Below are 18,090 nucleotides of genomic sequence, written 5' to 3'. Positions count from 1 at the left end.
TATGGAGCAACTACGAGCATTGGAGAAGCACGACCAATTTTTATAGCACAGGGCCGGTTAGAGCCATCAAACTGGTGATTAAGGGCTCAATATATGTGATACCGGGGCATTTGGACCGAGTATTGAAGACCCGAAGTGGAAATCCAGATTGTCCCGAAGAATTGAAGCCCATTCAAAGTCCAAATAGTGGCCCAAGAGTGCCGCCCGGCCAAAGAGGCTGGCGCCTGGAGGTGCGCCCGGCCAGGCAAGGGAAGCAAGGCTGGCGCCCGAACTCGCTCCCGGCCTAGAGCGAGAAGTGTATCTGAAGAAAAAGGCGCACCCGATCGGGCGGTGCCTCGCCCGATCGGGCGCATGTTATTATTAGGGGTTAATTATCGACGTTTGAGTTTGTTTTAGTTTAGGATTCTCGCTTAGTATAAATACTTTTCCGTTAAGCGAGTTTAGTACTTTCTTTTACTCTTTCTTAATTCTTTCTTAGATTTTCTCTCTCGACTGAGCTTTTAGATTAGTTTCTCTCTCTTATAATTTGTTCTTGACTTTATTCTTAATTCCAGATTTCCTTGGTAAGAATTTCTCTTCTCTTAATTTTAGTTATTTATTTTATTCCATTGATCATGTCTTGTTTTATTACTTTGATTTGTTTAGATTTAATTATGTGTGAGTAGTTTTATTTCTAGGGTTTTGGGGATACACAAATAATATGAAGGGGTAATTTATTGTTGTTAATTGTCAATGCTAGATTGATTTCCTATTGATTGATTTAATGCTTTATGACTAGATATGCGCAGATCTTTTATGCATGAGTTTGACAATATTGATTCGAGATTCGAAAGATGAGAATTGATGTTTAGGTCTAGTTTCTATAGGCATGTTAATTTATAACTGGTTAAGTCGAGATTTGAGAGATGAGATTTAATACTGGTAAATTAATTGTGTGATTGTAATACGTAGCGAAAGCCCTTTATGATCTGATTAATTTATGCATTGATGTTTGATTATTATGTTTTACCCTGGAATATTATTTATTGGTGAACCTATGCCCTAGACCTTTTATTCATTGTTTTCTCCTTATTCTTAATCTTCGTAGTTTAGTTTTATATCCAAATTTATAAATTGGTTACTTGATAATTTAGATTACCTTAATTAGTTAGGAATAGAAAGACCAGTTTCCCTGTGGATTCGACCCTACTTCCCTATCTATTTTATTTAGTGGTTTTAGGAATTACTTTTGATTAGGTGATACGACTTTAGCCTGTCAAAATTTGGCGCTGTTGCCGGGGAGACGATTTTATTTTTATTTCTGATTATTTTGTAGTCTAGGTTATTTCTTTTTGTCTCAGAGAGCGTTAGTTCTTTGATGCAAGTCTCATATTTGCTTTTAGTTTTTTTTGTTTATGCCCAGGTGTTCCAGATCAGGTTACATCCCCTTCGATCCTGAGATCAAACGATCCTTCCATAGACAGAAGAATCTTTACAAGCAAATTCTGGCGAATTCTGGTGATAATATTAATCACCGAGATCCTCCAACTGATTCTAGCGATTCAGAGGTATCATCAGATCCAGAATCAGAGATGACGACTCCAAAGAAGCTTAGTGATTACTCACAACCAAAGCTTATAGATTTTCCACACCTTACTCCCACTTCACAGTTCTCTATGAAGGATCTAGTGGGCGTAAGGTCTATAGCCTAAAAAGACTTTTTTTTATTCTATTTATTAGAACCATTTAGTTTCTCCGTGTGTGGTACAGTTTGAGATTAAACCCCAATTTATAACGATGATAGAAAGGAAGCAATTTAGTGGAGCTATGGGTGAAGACCCAAATCTTCATATTGCAGACTATTGTTAGAACTGTAATACCATCAGGCAAGCTGGGGTCACACAAGACCAAATCAGGGAGATTCTCTTTCCTTTCTCTTTAACTGGAAAAGCTAAATTATGGTTAAATGGACTAAGTAGAACTGCACTTGGTATAACTGACTGAGAAACTCTTGTTTTGATTTTTTATAACAAATATTATCCTGTAGAGAGAACAACTGTACTACGGAGTGCAATTCAGAACTTTGCCCAAGAAGCCGATGAAACTTTATATGAGGCTTGGGAGAGGTTCAAGGACTTACCAAGAGAATGCCCCCACCATAATTTGGCACAATGGTAGTTAATCCAAGCCTTTTACAATGGCATTGGAAATTCATCTAGAATAATCTTAGATTCGGTAGCTAGTGGGAGGTTTATGAATCTTAATATTGATGACGCAGGCCAAGTTATCGAAGATATGGCGATACATAATTTCCAAAATGCGAATCCCAGAGGCTTTGCTAACAAGGGGAAGCATAGTGTTGACTCTGTATCCTTTTTGCAAGCTCAATCAACCTCTATCTGCCAGAAATTAGATAATCTTAGCACTGCTAATATAGCTAATGTTTTCGCAATTAATAATAATGCTAATGAGGCTTTCTGTGAAAATTGTGGAATTTTAGGTCATTGGGAACAAGATTGCAGGAGTTCCGTGGAGCAAGTTAATGCCTTTCAAGCTTATAGGCAGAATAACCCATACTTCAACACCTACAATCCTGGGTACCGGAATCATCCGTACCTTTCCTACCGGAGTACTAATGTTCAAAATCCACCACCACAAGAATCATTGGCGCTACAACAACAACATCAGAAATATTACCACCCCAATGCTGGCCAGAAGAACCAACCACAACAACCCTCCTCATCTTCCGACCCTGCTTTGGTAAAAATTAGAGCGATGCTGGTTAATATGCAGAAGCACATGGAGAGTAGAGATGCCCAAATTGATTCAATCCTAGCACACAATAAAATTGTAGATAATCAAATTGGCAACTTTTCGCTACTCAAAAAGCCCATCAATAGGGAGTCCTGTCAGCATAGCCAACCAGGCCTACGGATCAAGCCTATGAAATTACTCTAAGGAGTGGTTCAAACTATGAAGGCCCCCCTATGCCTAGAGTTGATGAACCTGTTTTAATAAATAATGCTAATCTTGATTCCGTTAAACCTGACAATGTAGCTAATAGCCCTGAAGGGCTAAAGCATAGTACTAATATATCTAATTTTACATTGCAAGGTACGACTCCAGGGAAGGTGGCCACTCCAGATAAGAGCAATAATGTTGCAAAGCCAGTTATCAAACTTTCATTCCCCAGTAGTCACTTGAAAACAAATTTGGATAAGAAGTTTGGTAAGTTTTTGGAGATGGTAAAAGATTTGAAGGTTACAGTTCCCTTCGCTGAATTAATCACACAAATTCCTATGTAAAATTTATGAAGGAAATATTAACAAGAAAAAGGTCTATTAGTGAGGTAGAGACAATAGCTTTCACTGTAGAATGTAGTGTCGTACTTCAAAATAAATCTCCACCTAAATTAAAAGATCCGGGTAGTTTTTCTATCCCTTGTCATATTGGCAATCTAATGATTGATAATGCATTATGTGATCTGAGTGCTAGCGTTATTGTTATGCCGTTATCTGTGTGTTCCAAGTTAAATATGGGTAAATTAAAAGCTACCAATATTACTCTAAAAATGGCTGACCGTTCTTTTAAATACCCCCTAGGTGTTTTAGAGGATGTTCCTGTCAGAGTAGGTAAATTTTATATACCTGTTGATTTTGTTGTTCTTGATATGGTTGAGGATACGCAAACCCCAATTATTTTGGGGAGACCATTCCTTAACACTGTAGGAGCAATTATAGATGTGAGATGTGGCAAACTGACACTGTCAGTAGGGGACGATAAAACTATTTTCAATCTTAATAATACCCCTAAAAGCCCCATGACAGAGGAAAAGTGCTTTAGTGTTAATGTGGTTCAAAGTTATTTTAACAAGCCCCAAGCTCTTGTAAAAGATCCCTTGGAGGTGGTATCTTGTGTTACATCCTTTTCAGATGAAATAAACAAATGGCAGAAGGAAGTTGATGCAATATAAAGAGCTCTTTACACTGTCAGTCTTGGCTTTGAGGATGAAAAGGTGGAATCAAACAAGCAAGTTGTGAAAATTGAGCCTACGGTGAGTGTTCCGCCAGATCGAGTTGCAAGTTCCAAATGCAATGAAAATTTGAAGCAACCCTCGATCAAAGAGGGATCTTTAGTCCGTAGCATTGAAGAGCCCCCAATCCAAGTCAAGGAGGATCCACCAGATAAAGTGAATTGGCGTCCCACATGTTACGTTAGGAAGCCGCGTCATGGCCTAAACACCGATCGACCGGGTGAGAACCCACCCAACCAAGTATTATGTCAAGGGTCCTAGTTCTTGTACTTGGTAAGAAGGTCGTGCGGGACCTAGATAAACCAGCGCTTTGCATGAGGCAACCCGTATTTAAGGCTTTTTAGACTAGTTTTTCTTTCTTTTTCCTATGCAAGGATAGATGAGGGAATTTAACGAGTTTTATGAGTTTTTGTACAGGTTTGAAGGAAAAGAGTTAGCCAAAAATTGAAGAAAAGAAGAAAATAAAAATTTTAAAAAATCGTCAAATTAGCCTCAGGCCCGATCGGGCGCGAGAGCGTGGTTAGAAAAATCGGGTGTTTTCGCCCGATCGGGCGAAAACCGCCTGACCGAGCGCGAAAATTGACGTATACGGACGTCTTCGATCGCCCGATCGGGCAAATGGCACCCGACCGGGCGTGAGAGAAGCATCATTTTTGGATGTTAGATCGCCCGATCGGGCGAAGCGCGCCCAACCGGGCGCGAGAGGAGAAGGACATATGGGTATTAGATCGCCTGATCGGGCGATTTTCCGCCCGATCGAGCGATTGTCCGCCCGATCAGGTGCGAGAGGAACAAATTAAAACTACCCAGATTGCCCGATCGAGCGGCAGGTCCGCCCGACCGGGCGCGAACCACCCAACCTCCTTTTCTTCTTCTTCCTTCTTCTTTCTTCCTTCATTTCTCTTTTCCTCCATATCTTTCTCTCTCTAAAACCTTAAAACCTCTACCTCCTCTCTAAGATTTTCTCCTCATTTCTCACCTAAATCCAAATATATTTACATATGCTTAATCCTCTCTTCATCCTCTACAATCCTCTATATAAATTTTCAAATTCCATTCAAATTATTTTTCATACCCATTTTACTTTATGGCTTCAAAGAGGGCTCGATCGATTTTCGGAAGGAGTTCTAGCTCGAGGGAGGAGCACGACCCGGATATACAACTCCCCTACTGGCAAAAGATCCGTATTGCTAGCCAGGAGCAAAAGGAACGGCTATAACACTTAGCCGGGTGCGAGGTAATTCCTTCACGGTGGTTACACCGCCCTACTTTAGAAACATATGGTTTGTATGATTTTGTTAAATGATTTTTGAATGACATAGGAATGAGAAAATTCGTTGATATGAATTATCCTACATACCGTGAATTAACTTGTGAATTCATGTCTTCTTTGAAAGTTATAAATAGTAGAAATGGACCGAATTTATATTTTAGATTGAACAATAGGAATATTAGTTTAACATATGTTGAATTTTGTAAATTGTTTGAATTGAATTCTAAATTACCATTCTAATGGCATGCTGATTACAAAATGGGTGATATTTATCATGCTTTGACTGGTTTACCTACCCCCGACCCCGAACATGCTAGTACAAAAGCTATCCATCACCCTATCCAAAAAATCTGGCAAAGATTTGCGGGATTGTGTTTTCTGGGTAGGAACGAGCCCTATAAAGCCCAAACTAACGAACTAGCTGTTATAGGACATTATGTGTATGGGTTTGGGAAACTTAACTTGGGTAGATACATCATCCACCATCTGAGCAGACATGCCACAGCCAGTACCCAGTCTCGCACCCCCATTCGCCTAGGAGGCCTTATCACTAGGATAGACGTGAAAAAGGCCGATTTTGTTGAGAGTGGACCCCACCAACTGACCAAATGTGGACCGGATACCTATATGACTGATAGGTATTTTGAGGAGTTGGGGTGAGTACGACTAGATAGTGAGCAGACACCCCACTGGTGTATTAGGACTGGGATCGAGCAACCTTTGCCCATCTTTTCCCTACTTAGTCCTGGCTTGACTGCATTTCCCCTCGGGCAAGTGTCCTACACATATGAACTTTTAGTTACCAACGTTAGGGGGCAAGCACCACCAATACCACCACCAGTTCCACCACCCCAGCCTGAGCCCGAGGTAGCGTTTTCTCCACCCCGCATGTCTCATTCTGTCCCCCATGTTGACTCTGACCCAGTTTGGGACTTTCAGAGTATAGGTCAGGCTTTAGGCCGTATCGAGCATTCTCACACTAACCTTAGAAGGATGGTAGGCTCTATTGACCAGAGGTTAGGGTACCCTGAAAGGAACCAGGGTAGAGCTTTCTACCCTATGTACGATGATTATGCTCGTCGGGGAAACATTCTCGACGATGCTATTTACCCTGACTGGTTTCAGCCTCCACCCCAGGGATACGATAGGGATCCCACTGCCCATGACATTAATACTGACTATTTTGCCTTCCATGGGTACGGCCAGGACATTCCTTTCGGGGGACCGACGGCGGGGGGGGGGGGAGAGTTTTCTTGTTGATTATTTTGGTGGTAGCTCTTCTGGTGCAGGTGATGCAGGTGGTAGTGGAGGTGGAGGTTTCGACTCCATGGATGAGGATGATTAGGACTAGCTATGCTGGACTAGTTATCGAGCCAACGAGGACATTGTCTGATTCTGGCTTGGGGGAGATTTTGGATTTGGTATCTTTCTTTCTCTCTTTTATTTTGTTTTGGTGTGTTTTCTTAGTTTAGATTTATTGCTTTTTAGGTTAGTTTTATTGCTTTCTTGTATATGAAAAATACAAAAAAATTGAAAAATAAAAAATTACAAAAATACGTTCCAATGAATTATAAATTATGCTACCCTATGCCCCTTACTTGAGAAAATTGTTTTGATTCTTGGTTATTGATGATAAATATTGTGGATTAGTTGATCATGATTTGATGTTTGATTTCCTAGAAACCTTAACATGAGTCAATTTTGCCCAACTGCTTGTGAATATAGTGCTTGACTAGTTTATTTGGTAAGGAATGTGTGTTAGTTCCTGGTATGTCAATGAATTTGAATATTGATTTGCTACTATGAGTAATGTTTGTATGACTCATTATTATGCACATTGTGGAGGACAAAGGCGTTCATTCTTTTAGGTAGCCTTCAGATGATTGTAGATACATTTGTTCCCTTCTTGCTACCCATGTTGTTGCCTTGACTTTTTATTGTTTATTAGCCACATTACAAGCCAATTTTCCTTGTTGGTTACTGTAGGGAATAAATTCAAGCTTTAATTCCACTAGCTTGAACCCCACTGTGATCATACACTAAAGTACGGTGGCGTCTAAAAGGGAAGAAGATAGAGCAAAAGAGTCGCCAACAAATTTTTTAGGAACTTGTAAACCGTTCATAGGATGAAGGTTACACCCCTTAACGATCCAAGAGATCGTCAACTCCATAATCTCTAGAACCAAATAAGGGTTTGGGGATAAAGGTACAAATCCAACCTAAAAGAGATTGAACCTGCCCTAATAATAGGCCTCTACTTTATTCTAATCGTATTCATGTGCGCTTTTTGACTAACATACAATCAATAGGATTAATCCTAAACCTGTTTATCTATGTTGGTTGAATATTAATGCACAAATAAACTATTATTGGCGATCACTTGAAATTATAATCACAATAACCCTAACAAGATTATTAATTATCTTATTAAGCGTTATTACAAGTACCAAATTCCCTTTAAACATGCATAAAAGGTGATCAAGCAATAAAAAAAATCATCAAGAAACATAATAAATAATCAATAATAATCATGAATAATAATCATAACAATAACCATAATCATCATTATAAAATTATAATCATAACAATAATAATCATAAATAAAATAATCATCATCAAAATAATAATAATAATAATAATAATATTCATAATCATCATAAATTATAATAATTATAATCATAATCATGTTCATGTTAATGTTAAAGCATAATAGTAATAGCAAGATTCCAGGCATGATACTAACAAGATTAATAACAAACCCTAGCATGTCACTAAGCAATAAAAATCAAATCTTTAACCCTAACATGATACTAACAATCATAAATATTAGAAAGAACATAGGAAGCATCGCAAACAATCATATTTAATATTTATAATACCCTAGACATGATACTAGGAACATCATAATAACAATTTAAACATGATTTCTACATTATAATGTCAATAAAACCATTAAAGCACTTACTTTGAAGGCTCGTACCTCTTTCTAATAACAAAATACACACGTTAGTAACTTTCAAGAAAATAATAATCAAAACAATTAAATCAAATAATTGATATAGAGATTTGGGACCAAACCCTCAGAAATTAAACCTTTCACGTCTAGGGAGAAAGCAACTTCGAATATGGCTAGGTGTTTCTAAATCTTGCGAATGCGGAATTTTATATGAGAAAACAAAATTAGTTTAGAAAAAGAAAGAAAGAATTGAATTCCATGAATGATTAAGAGAATGCTAATTAAAACTGATTGTAGATGAGAACTCGTGAATGATGAGAATTAGTGAGAATTGATGAATGAAAACGGAGTTTTTAATACGTTATTTATAGAGAAAATCAGCCAAAAAGTTAAAATAAACAATACAGAGTCTGACGCACAAAAAACAGAGCTGGCGCAAACCCTGGCTAACTGGTGCTAGGCACCAACACTGGCGTCAGGCGCCAATGGCTAGCGCCAGGCGCCAAAGCCTGGGGTTAGGTGCCAAGCCTGGTTTCAACGCGTTTTCGAAAATCAGATAAGTTTGCCGTAGTGGAGGATAAAATCATATATTTTCCTCTAAAATGCTATTTGATTTTAATTAAAACTCTGAAAAGTCAAAAGTCAATTTATCGATGCTAATTGAATTAGGAATGAAAAGAACCTTCTAAAAGATTCTAGAAGACTAAAACCATTCCTAATTGCATTAGGAATGATAAATCATATTAGGCCCTCCCCTAGATCATTGGGCCGTATATAAGGCTCAAACCGGACCCAGTTTAGTACATTGGCCATAATTTTCTAAATATTCATCGGAATTGGGCTTATAATATATCGTTGGAATTCACTTGTCAAGCCCCATCCAACTACACTATTATTGGACCCATATCATGGACCAACCAAATTGGATTAGCTATTTTCTTAAAATAAGTTTTCAAAAATAGAGAGAAGAGAAAATAAATTAAAACTTTCCGCAACACTAGACTTTCCACACTTTCACTTCATTCGATTATGATTCGACGTGAAAGGAACTCATCACTGGGTTGGTTTTGGGGAGACACAAATGGGTGTCTACAGAAGCCCCCACTTTGACTGAGTTTGGAGAAACGCAAGTTTCGAAAACAAAAGTCAAAGTAGCGATAGGGACGGAGAATGATTCAGAACGTTATGCGATCCTAAACCATTCTTGTAACGCCGATACCTGTAAAACTAGCGTTAGTTAAACAGATAAAAGAGTTAAGAAACGCGTATCTTGCACCGTCGAGCACACATCCCTGTAAGTAACCGATTGTTGCTGCTTTACTGTATCCTTGATTTGACGACCTCCTACAAGCTAGAGAATGCCATCCTGCTTGAAAACCGCTGCGCCTGTAACTTCTTCCAAATTAGAAGATTGCTTCGCCTGAAATGATCCTCCTCCGCATTGATAATATTCCACGTCCAAGGGAATATCATCGAAGATTATTTCTCTCGAAACAATCTTCATCCGCATTGATAATATTCCACGTCCAAGGGAATTCTATCGAAGATTGCTTCTCTTGAAACAATCCTCATTTGCATTATGACCATCTTCCATGCCTAAGGGCATATGATCAAAGACAACTTCGCCCGAAATTACCTCCAGTTGTTTGTGACAACTCTCCGCAAGCTAGGGAATGCCGTCGAAAATATCCTCTCTCGAAGTCCTCATCATTTGATGCGATAATTTTCTAAAGGAAATTACCGAAGACCCACGCCTGTCGATCTTTAAAAGTTCGGCTGAACATTGCTCCCGCTATGCCAGTACGTCGGCGCTCTTTTTCTTTGAACCTGTACGTTGGTGCTCTTTTGCTTTTGAACCTATATGTCGGTGCTTTTTGTTAGTGAGCCACTGCTTAGGCGCTTTAAGCTAAGTGAGACGATCTTTCATCAGGTCGATAACTTTAGATAATCAAGCCGATTACTAAATCATGTCAAATTGCTTAGAGGGTCTAATTGGCGTACCAAGGAACCCAAAAATATGTTGCAGAAAGGTAGAACAACCTCACCAAGTGGCTGGGTGCTCTGGCGCCACTGAAAACCATCAGCGCCACACAGCTAGCCTTAGCGCCAGGCGCTGAGATTGGCGCCAGGCGCTGAGATTGGCGCCAGGCGCCAAGCCTAACTTTTGACGCTAATGCATAGGGCTTAGCGCCAGTACAAGGATTTCCTTAAATACCCATTTCCTCTTCATTTTGCTGGCTGCTCGTCGCGAAATTGCTCGAAGATAATCGGAAAACTTCAATTGCTCGGTTCTTGCTCGTTTCTCAACCAAATTCACTCAAATTTGTTGCAAATCAAAGATCTTTTCATCTATTTTCCCGATCTATGTAAGTTTCCTTCAAACTCACATCGGTTTTTATGAATTTTTGGCATGTTTATTCAAGAATTTCATGTAAATTTGAAATTTATAATGCTTAATTCGCTTTGTTTGTCAAGTTTTATGGCATGAAATTGCTTGATTATGTTTGTATATTGCCTTGGGAGTAATTTGAGACTTGTTTGACTCAATTTGGTGAAGAAATGAGCAATTTGCCATTGTTGGACCTCCTAAGGTCGTGAAGAACAATGTGACTTGTGCTTGATGTTTTTGCTAGAAATTCTTGTCCAATTTGTCACAATAATTACTATAGAGTTGCAAGAAATTGTTTGATTGCTTGAAAAATGCCGTTATGCTTAATTTGAATTTGTGCTCTGTTTTAGTACTACGTACTCTGTTTTTTGCGAACATAGTATCATGCGGCTAGGCGAACCTTAGATATTATAGAACCTTAATTTATGATGTTTTTGCACAATGTAGTATGGCTAGACAGCGAGGCTCGGGTTCACGGTCCCGAAACACCAGACGAGAGCATGAGCCCTTAGAGGATGACGTCACACCTTCCAGTTCGCTTGGTCGACTCCCGGAGTGGGATGAGCGGACCCTGTTCTTCGCCCCCGTCCACCACATTTTTGAGAGGGTGAGACGGGGCATCACGGTCGGGAGGACGCGGTATCACGGCTCCGGCTGTGATGGTTTGGGCGATTTGTACAAGATGTACATCGCAAGGGATCTTGAGACGAGACACCTATGTGAGTCTTGTGGACTAGATACTCTGTTTGAGACCTCTAAGGCTATGGTTGCCTCCAGCGGGGGTCATCATGTAGTGCGCGCTTTGGTGGAGTTCTTCTAGGACACCACCAACACTTTCCATTTCCCCTGGGGCGATATGATGGTCACCCCTACGGACTTCAGTCTCATCACAGGACTGGATTTCAACTCTGTGCCACTGCCGTTAGACAGTGGGATCGACGTCTTTTCTTCGGAGGTCGAGGAGCTGTTGGGGCCGATCGCTATTCGGGCCCGAGCTGAGGTCGAGACGACTCAGTTTAGTGCTAGGGAAATTCGCCGCTTGACGCTGGCAGCGGCTTTTGATGATGATGCGACCACCCGAGAGCAGCAGGTGCGCATCTTTGCGCTGATGTTGTTGTCAGGGACATTCTCCCATGACAAAGGTAGTAGGGCGTTGCTTTACTATCTTCCTATTGTCCGTGATCTTCATTGGATTGGGACTTATGACTGGGCCAGCTTGGCCTATGCTGACTTCGTTCGTGCGCTGAGGGACTCGTGTCGACACCGGTCCTTTTGGACGAACATTGCTTTGTCTGCCTTTTGGAAGGTCGTAGAGGTAAACATTATTTCCTATAAAGTTTAGCTCTACACATTTAGCTAGCATTTACTCACAATTTTAACTCCGTGTAGATCTGATTCTACGAGTACTTCCCTTCTGCTGCGCCGGCGAGACCATCGCCACGGAGATTTCCAATAAGTGCCTCTTGGGGCGGCCGCCACGTGGATGTGTCTACTACACATGTCTGGAACTGGATCATTGCGGTACGACTTTTATTGTTTATTTGCTTTTCCGCGATGCTTTTAGGTATACTTTCGCCTGATTGATGTTCTTTGTAGGGGCCTAAGGTGGTGTACCGGCCGTGGGGCAGTTGGACAGTCCCTAGGTTAGCCGCGCAGTATTCTGTTGAGCGTCGCTATTTCTTGGGGACTTATGGAGCGATTGCGTACTTAGGAGAGAGGGTTGCTAAACAACATTCCTCTGATGTCTTCGTCGTTCCTACTCCTCCACCACGTCATATGCTCGATGACGCGCGGTTGTCAAGCATGTCTGAGGGAGCTGGTACCCCTTGGCGGTCCTATGTGATCCTCGAGCGGTGCTATGCTGAGGAGCTACTACCTTTGTTAGCTCCAGCCCCCGTATCGGCTGAGGATGTGAGGGTAAGATTTTTCAGCTTTTACTTTCCATTAAGTAGCCCCCTAGTAATGTTTGACTTTTTTTGCTTTATCAGAACGATGCTGCTGAGTTCGTGCCACCCCGTATGTCCATCCACTACCAGGGGATGTATGGACCGATTGAGGAGATGATTCCTCCGACTCCTGAGGTCGAGCGCTTCATAGAGCGGTCGATTCCTCGCCACCAGACTCGAGTAAGCCTAGTTATTCACAATTTTGTGTTCATGCATATTTGCTAACTTATTTTTCTGACAGTTTTCACGCGAGGTGGTTTCGGCGATGGCACGATGTATAGATGCCTTCCGGAGCCTGCTCGTCCGGGTGAGGAATGCGGCCACATGCCGTCGGGATGACGTGATCCGAGAGGTAGTCTTTCTTTATATATTTTTTTGCATTACTACTTCAATTTTGCCTTGTTTCTGATTTAATTCTTTTTGCAGGGCCAGCCTATTGCTTCTCACGCCCGCACGAGACCTGAGGGGCGGAGGGATCTGACGAGTTCCAGCTCGAGACGTTGTCGTACTTCATTAGGGGGTAGAGGTGGTCGCTCTGAGGCTGCTCGTGCTGACGTTGCAGAGGGCTCGGGATCTTATTTTGAGGGTGCTCATGCTGCACCGGTAGGAGAGGCTACCTCGACTTTTAGAGGTGGTGGGATGTACGAGGTAGGCTCGTCATCGCAGCAGCCTCAGCCTCAGGTTGATCCTGGGTGGAGTGGACCTACATTGAGTCTTCCTCCTCCTACGGAGATTGGAGCTGGAGCTGGTGGAGAGGTGACTCCTCGTACGACGCAATTTTACGATATGATGGGCCTTCGTCCTCCATTGCCGTAGTTTGTTCCTGTGTATATTTTATTTTGACTTTTAATAGAACTTTGCCTTAGACTCACTGTTTATAGACATATTTTGTATATTTATGCTATTATGAGTTTATTTGTTTTATTATGTGTATGTTAGTGTGTGCAAGAGAAGTGTGACAAACAATTTTGCGCAAAATTTCTGTCATTTTTGTTATTGATGGAGGGTATCCGACTCTCTCCCCCAAAAAAGAAAAAATAAAAAAGGGAAAGTCAAAAAAATGTCGGGTATATATATATATATATATATATATATATATATATATATATATATATATAAATAAAAAACTTGGAAATTAATCTAGATAAAATCCAAAAAAGAATAATATAATTAATATAATATATGTTTAGGAAAGATAAACGGAGCCATAAACTCATTAGCCGACTCGAGTTTAGGAATAAAAACGCAAGTTAAGCAAGCGCGTCCGATGTGGCAACTTGGTGCTAGTTGGCGCCACAAAATGGAACGTGGCGCTAGGCACTACACTTAGCGTGTGGCGCCAAGCGCTGGCGGCTGGCGCCAATTACGGGATTTGACGCCAATTGACGCTGATGTCGTATTTAATTCTGATTAAAACTTCTCGCAATTTGTGTATAAATAGCCCCCTGCCCAGCCGATGCTTTCATAATTCCAGCGAATAAAATAATTATTTACTTTAGAAAAAATAATAACCATGTCTGTAGTCACAAAAACCTTCACCCAATATACTCATGAATGGTGTCGATCTCTTAATGCTAGGGAGAGAAAAGAATTAGATTTATTTCACTTGGGGGGAATTTATGGCATCAAAGGGGTAGATCTTGACTTAGATTTCATACATACCGCTCTAGAATGTTTGAATGTTGATACTCATTGTTTTAAAATAGGGTATGATGAGATTAGCCCTTTGCCAGAGGAATTTGGTGCTATTTTAGGCTCCCCTACAATAGACCTTATAGTAATCCCTAGAGTGGATGCATACTATTATAAGGATTTTGAGCGCTTCTTTAATTTAAAAGAAAGGGATTTATCAAAAATAGTAGATGGCAACATAGTGAATTTGAAAGAATTCGCACGCCATTATTTTGATAAACCTCTTTCTGAATCTTTTCATATATATAGAAGAAGGGCGTTCCTATTTTGCATGCTTAATCAATTTTTTCTTAGTAGTGGTAAAAATAATGAAGGCCAATCAATTATAACCACTGTTTTAGAACAAATTGAATCAGGGAGAAATCCAATGCCACTGATAGTTGGAGAGACCATGATTAGTCTTGATGAACTGAAAAGGGACCCAAAAGCACCTTTTTCGCGGTTCTCCAATTTTATTACAGGTAGAAAAATAATATTTTTAATTACAGAAATAAAAAAAATATATTTTTGTATTGTAATAATAATTTATTTGCATTGTAATTTTTTACAGATGTGGCTAATGGAAAGGCTAGGATTAATTAGCCCTCCGGACGATATTGAGAAGTATACTCCCAATTGCTTCGTGAGAAGGAAGAAACGTTTCCCTAAGATTGGGCGCCATGGGTGGAGAAAAGTCTTCGAATCTCGTGATTTTGTTATCAAGTGGGTCGTCCCATGGTGGAAAATAGAAAGGATGGTTGGTGTCAACAAGCAACCTTTCTGTCGTCTTCCAAGTGTGACTTATTATTATCCCTGCAGGGTAAAAAGACAATACGACTTGCTTCAGAATATTCCTTCCGGGGATCTTCGTCCTCCCTATGAGTACCTTGTTTCCCAAGAAGTAGATAGATTGGAGCGCTAGACCTTTTATGGGAAGTGATTACCCAAAAGGTTCCTCCTTATTTGCCCAATGATGTGAAGAAGTGGCTGCTAAAGAAACCTTCGAAGGATTCGAAAAAAAAAACAAGGTAAAACTGATGTAAAGAGTCGTCTGGGTGACAGGGTGATTCCTGTCAAGGAACGCCTAGGTGCAAGAATTGAATTCAAAACACCTGCAATGCCTAGGAAGAAAAATGCTACCAAAGGTAAAGGGAAAAGGAAAGTTGACACCACAGATAAAAAGGCTAGGGAGGAAAAGAAGCATGGAGTGTTAGCTGAAGGGGAGACTATCTATTCTAAAATTGAATGTAGGTCCTCTAAAGGATGCCTACTAGCTAAGGTTATGGATGAGGAGGAGGAAGAACACAAAAATTGGAAAAGGGCTAGAAAGGAAAAGAAAGATTAGGAGCATTGCTTGTCTTTTATTAGACTTAGTTTATTTTTCATTTACAGTTAATTTATTTTAGCTTTATTTAAATTCCATCAATAATGTAATTTTATTTTATTAATGAAATTTCAGCTTTTAATTAAATTATTTACATTAAATTTATTTTACTAAAGCAATGAAAACCGTAAAAATTAATTTTCCAGAAATTCTTCGAGTACGGAAGTCGAAAATTTTCCGAAAAAACACCGAAATTCGCCCAGAATTTATTTTCAAATTGGCGCCACGTATTTGCAATTGGCGCCTATCATTGAAGTCTGGCGCTAGGCGCCAATTTCATCGGTTGGCGCTGATGATTGCTGGCTGGCGCCAGGTTCTTCTCTGTGACGCCGATAATTCGCCGATCTCCTGTTGAAATTTTAATTATTTCTAGAACGCAGAGATGTCAAAAAATAAAGTGGCCGCACCCGTAAAGGGTTGCCTATGTATCCTTTCTTTAGGAATCCGGCCGAACGTAGCTCTCTTGAGTATCCTACTCAAGTAATTATGGGTAGTATTTCTTAAGTTGGTCAAGATTTGTCATGTTTGAGAATTATTTGCCATCCATATCAGTTAGTTTTGCTGCACCTCCTGACAGGATTGTTTTGACAATGTAGGGTCCAAACCAATTAGGTCTAAATTTACCCTTTGAATCTAAAACATTTTTCCTTAGTGTTTTTAACACCAAGTCTCCTACTTTGATATTTCTTGTCTTGACCTTCTTATTAAAATGCCTAGCCATACGAGTCTGGTAACACTGAGGGTGATGTTGAGCTTCTAGTCATTTCTTTTCGAGTAGAATCAATTCTTCATATCTTGCCCTAGTCCATTCAACTTCATCGAGTTTACTCTCTAGCGCAATGCGTAGAGATGGTATTTCTAGTTCGACAGGTTGTACGGCATCCATTCCATATACCAAGGAAAATGGCGTATTTTCTGTTGATGTACGGATTGACGTGCGGTAACCCCACAATGCGAAGTGAAGTTTTTCAGGCCAATCCTTATAATTTTCCGCCATTTTCTCGATGATAGTCTTTAAATTTTTATTAGCTGCCTCGACTGCTCCATTTGCTTGAGGTCTATAAGGGGAATAATGATGATGTTGAATGCCATATTTTTGTAGCAACTCTTCACATTCGGCTTGAAAGTGAGTTCCATTGTCACTTATCATTTCATGTGGGACCCCGTATCGATAAATAATATTTCTCTCGATAAAGAGTGCTACATGTTTTGCAGTGAGTTTAGCGTATGATTGCGCTTCGACCCACTTTGTAAAGTAATCAATTGCTACTAAAATATATTCGTGGCCTCCTGTTCCTGGGGGAGTGATTTTGCCAATGATGTCAATTCCCCATCTAGAGAATGGCCATGGCGATGTGTAGGTGTAGAGCAAGGATGGAGGGACATGTTGTAAATTGGCATACATTTGGCAGTTAGGGCATCTTTTTACGTATTGATGGCAATCCCTATTCATTGTAGTCCAATAATATCCTTCTCGCATTATCTTTTGCACTAACATTTTGCCATTTATATGAGTGCCACAAATTCCTTCGTGGACTATTCTCATTGCTCTTTGTGCATCCTTTTTTCCTACACATAGGAGAACTCGACCTTTAGGTACCCTTTTATGTAGCACGTTGTCTATGAGTACATATTGGGAAGCCAAAAGCCTCAATGCTCGTTTTGCTCTTTTGTCAGCATGAGGAGGGTATTCTCCTTTGGTGACATAATTGAGTATGTCCGTGTACCACGGTTCTTCTTATTCTTCTTTGCCTTGGACTACTTCGTCATCTTCTATAGCCTGGATGTATGCTGGTTTGTGCCTTTTTTCTATAGTTAGAGGCATTTGCTCGATTTCCGTGGGAATCCTAACCATTGAGGCTAATATTGCCAAGGCATCAACAAATTGATTTTCCTCTCTAGGTAGATATGTATATTCTACCTTGTCTAACTGATCCGAGTTTCCAGATAGGGTTGATAAGGGGATAGACTTTCGCTCCTTACTTTCCACATTTTAGATATATGATTGATGATCAAAGAAGAGTCTCCGAATATCCTTAAATTTTTTACTCCCAATGCCAAAGCTGTTTCAAGGCCTACCACGCATGCTTCATATTCAACAGCATTGTTGGTAATGTCGAAATCAAGCTTCATGGAGATTGGAACATGCTCTTCTTTAGGTGATACTAGTAGTACTCCAACGCCACATCCCTTTTGGTTTGAGGCTCCGTCAAAGTATAAGGTCCAAGTATCATCTTAAGTAACCATTAGGTCTTCGTCTGGAAATTCATTATCTTGCATTGGCGTCGAGTCTTCTATTGGAAAATCTGCTAGAAAGTTTAACACCACGGATCCTTTGATAGCTTTTTGTGGCATAAACCTTACATCAAATTGGGCTAGATTGACTATCCATCTTGATATGCGTCCATTGAGTGTAGATTTCTCGAATAGATACTTGAGTGGATCTAATCGGGAGACTA

The sequence above is a fragment of the Chenopodium quinoa genome, unplaced genomic scaffold, assembly GCF_001683475.1.
Source record: "Chenopodium quinoa cultivar QQ74 unplaced genomic scaffold, ASM168347v1, whole genome shotgun sequence".
In the NCBI taxonomy this organism is placed as follows: Eukaryota; Viridiplantae; Streptophyta; class Magnoliopsida; order Caryophyllales; family Amaranthaceae; genus Chenopodium; species Chenopodium quinoa.
The sequence above is the reverse complement of the archived record's forward strand: the minus strand, read 5'-3'. Positions refer to the sequence as shown.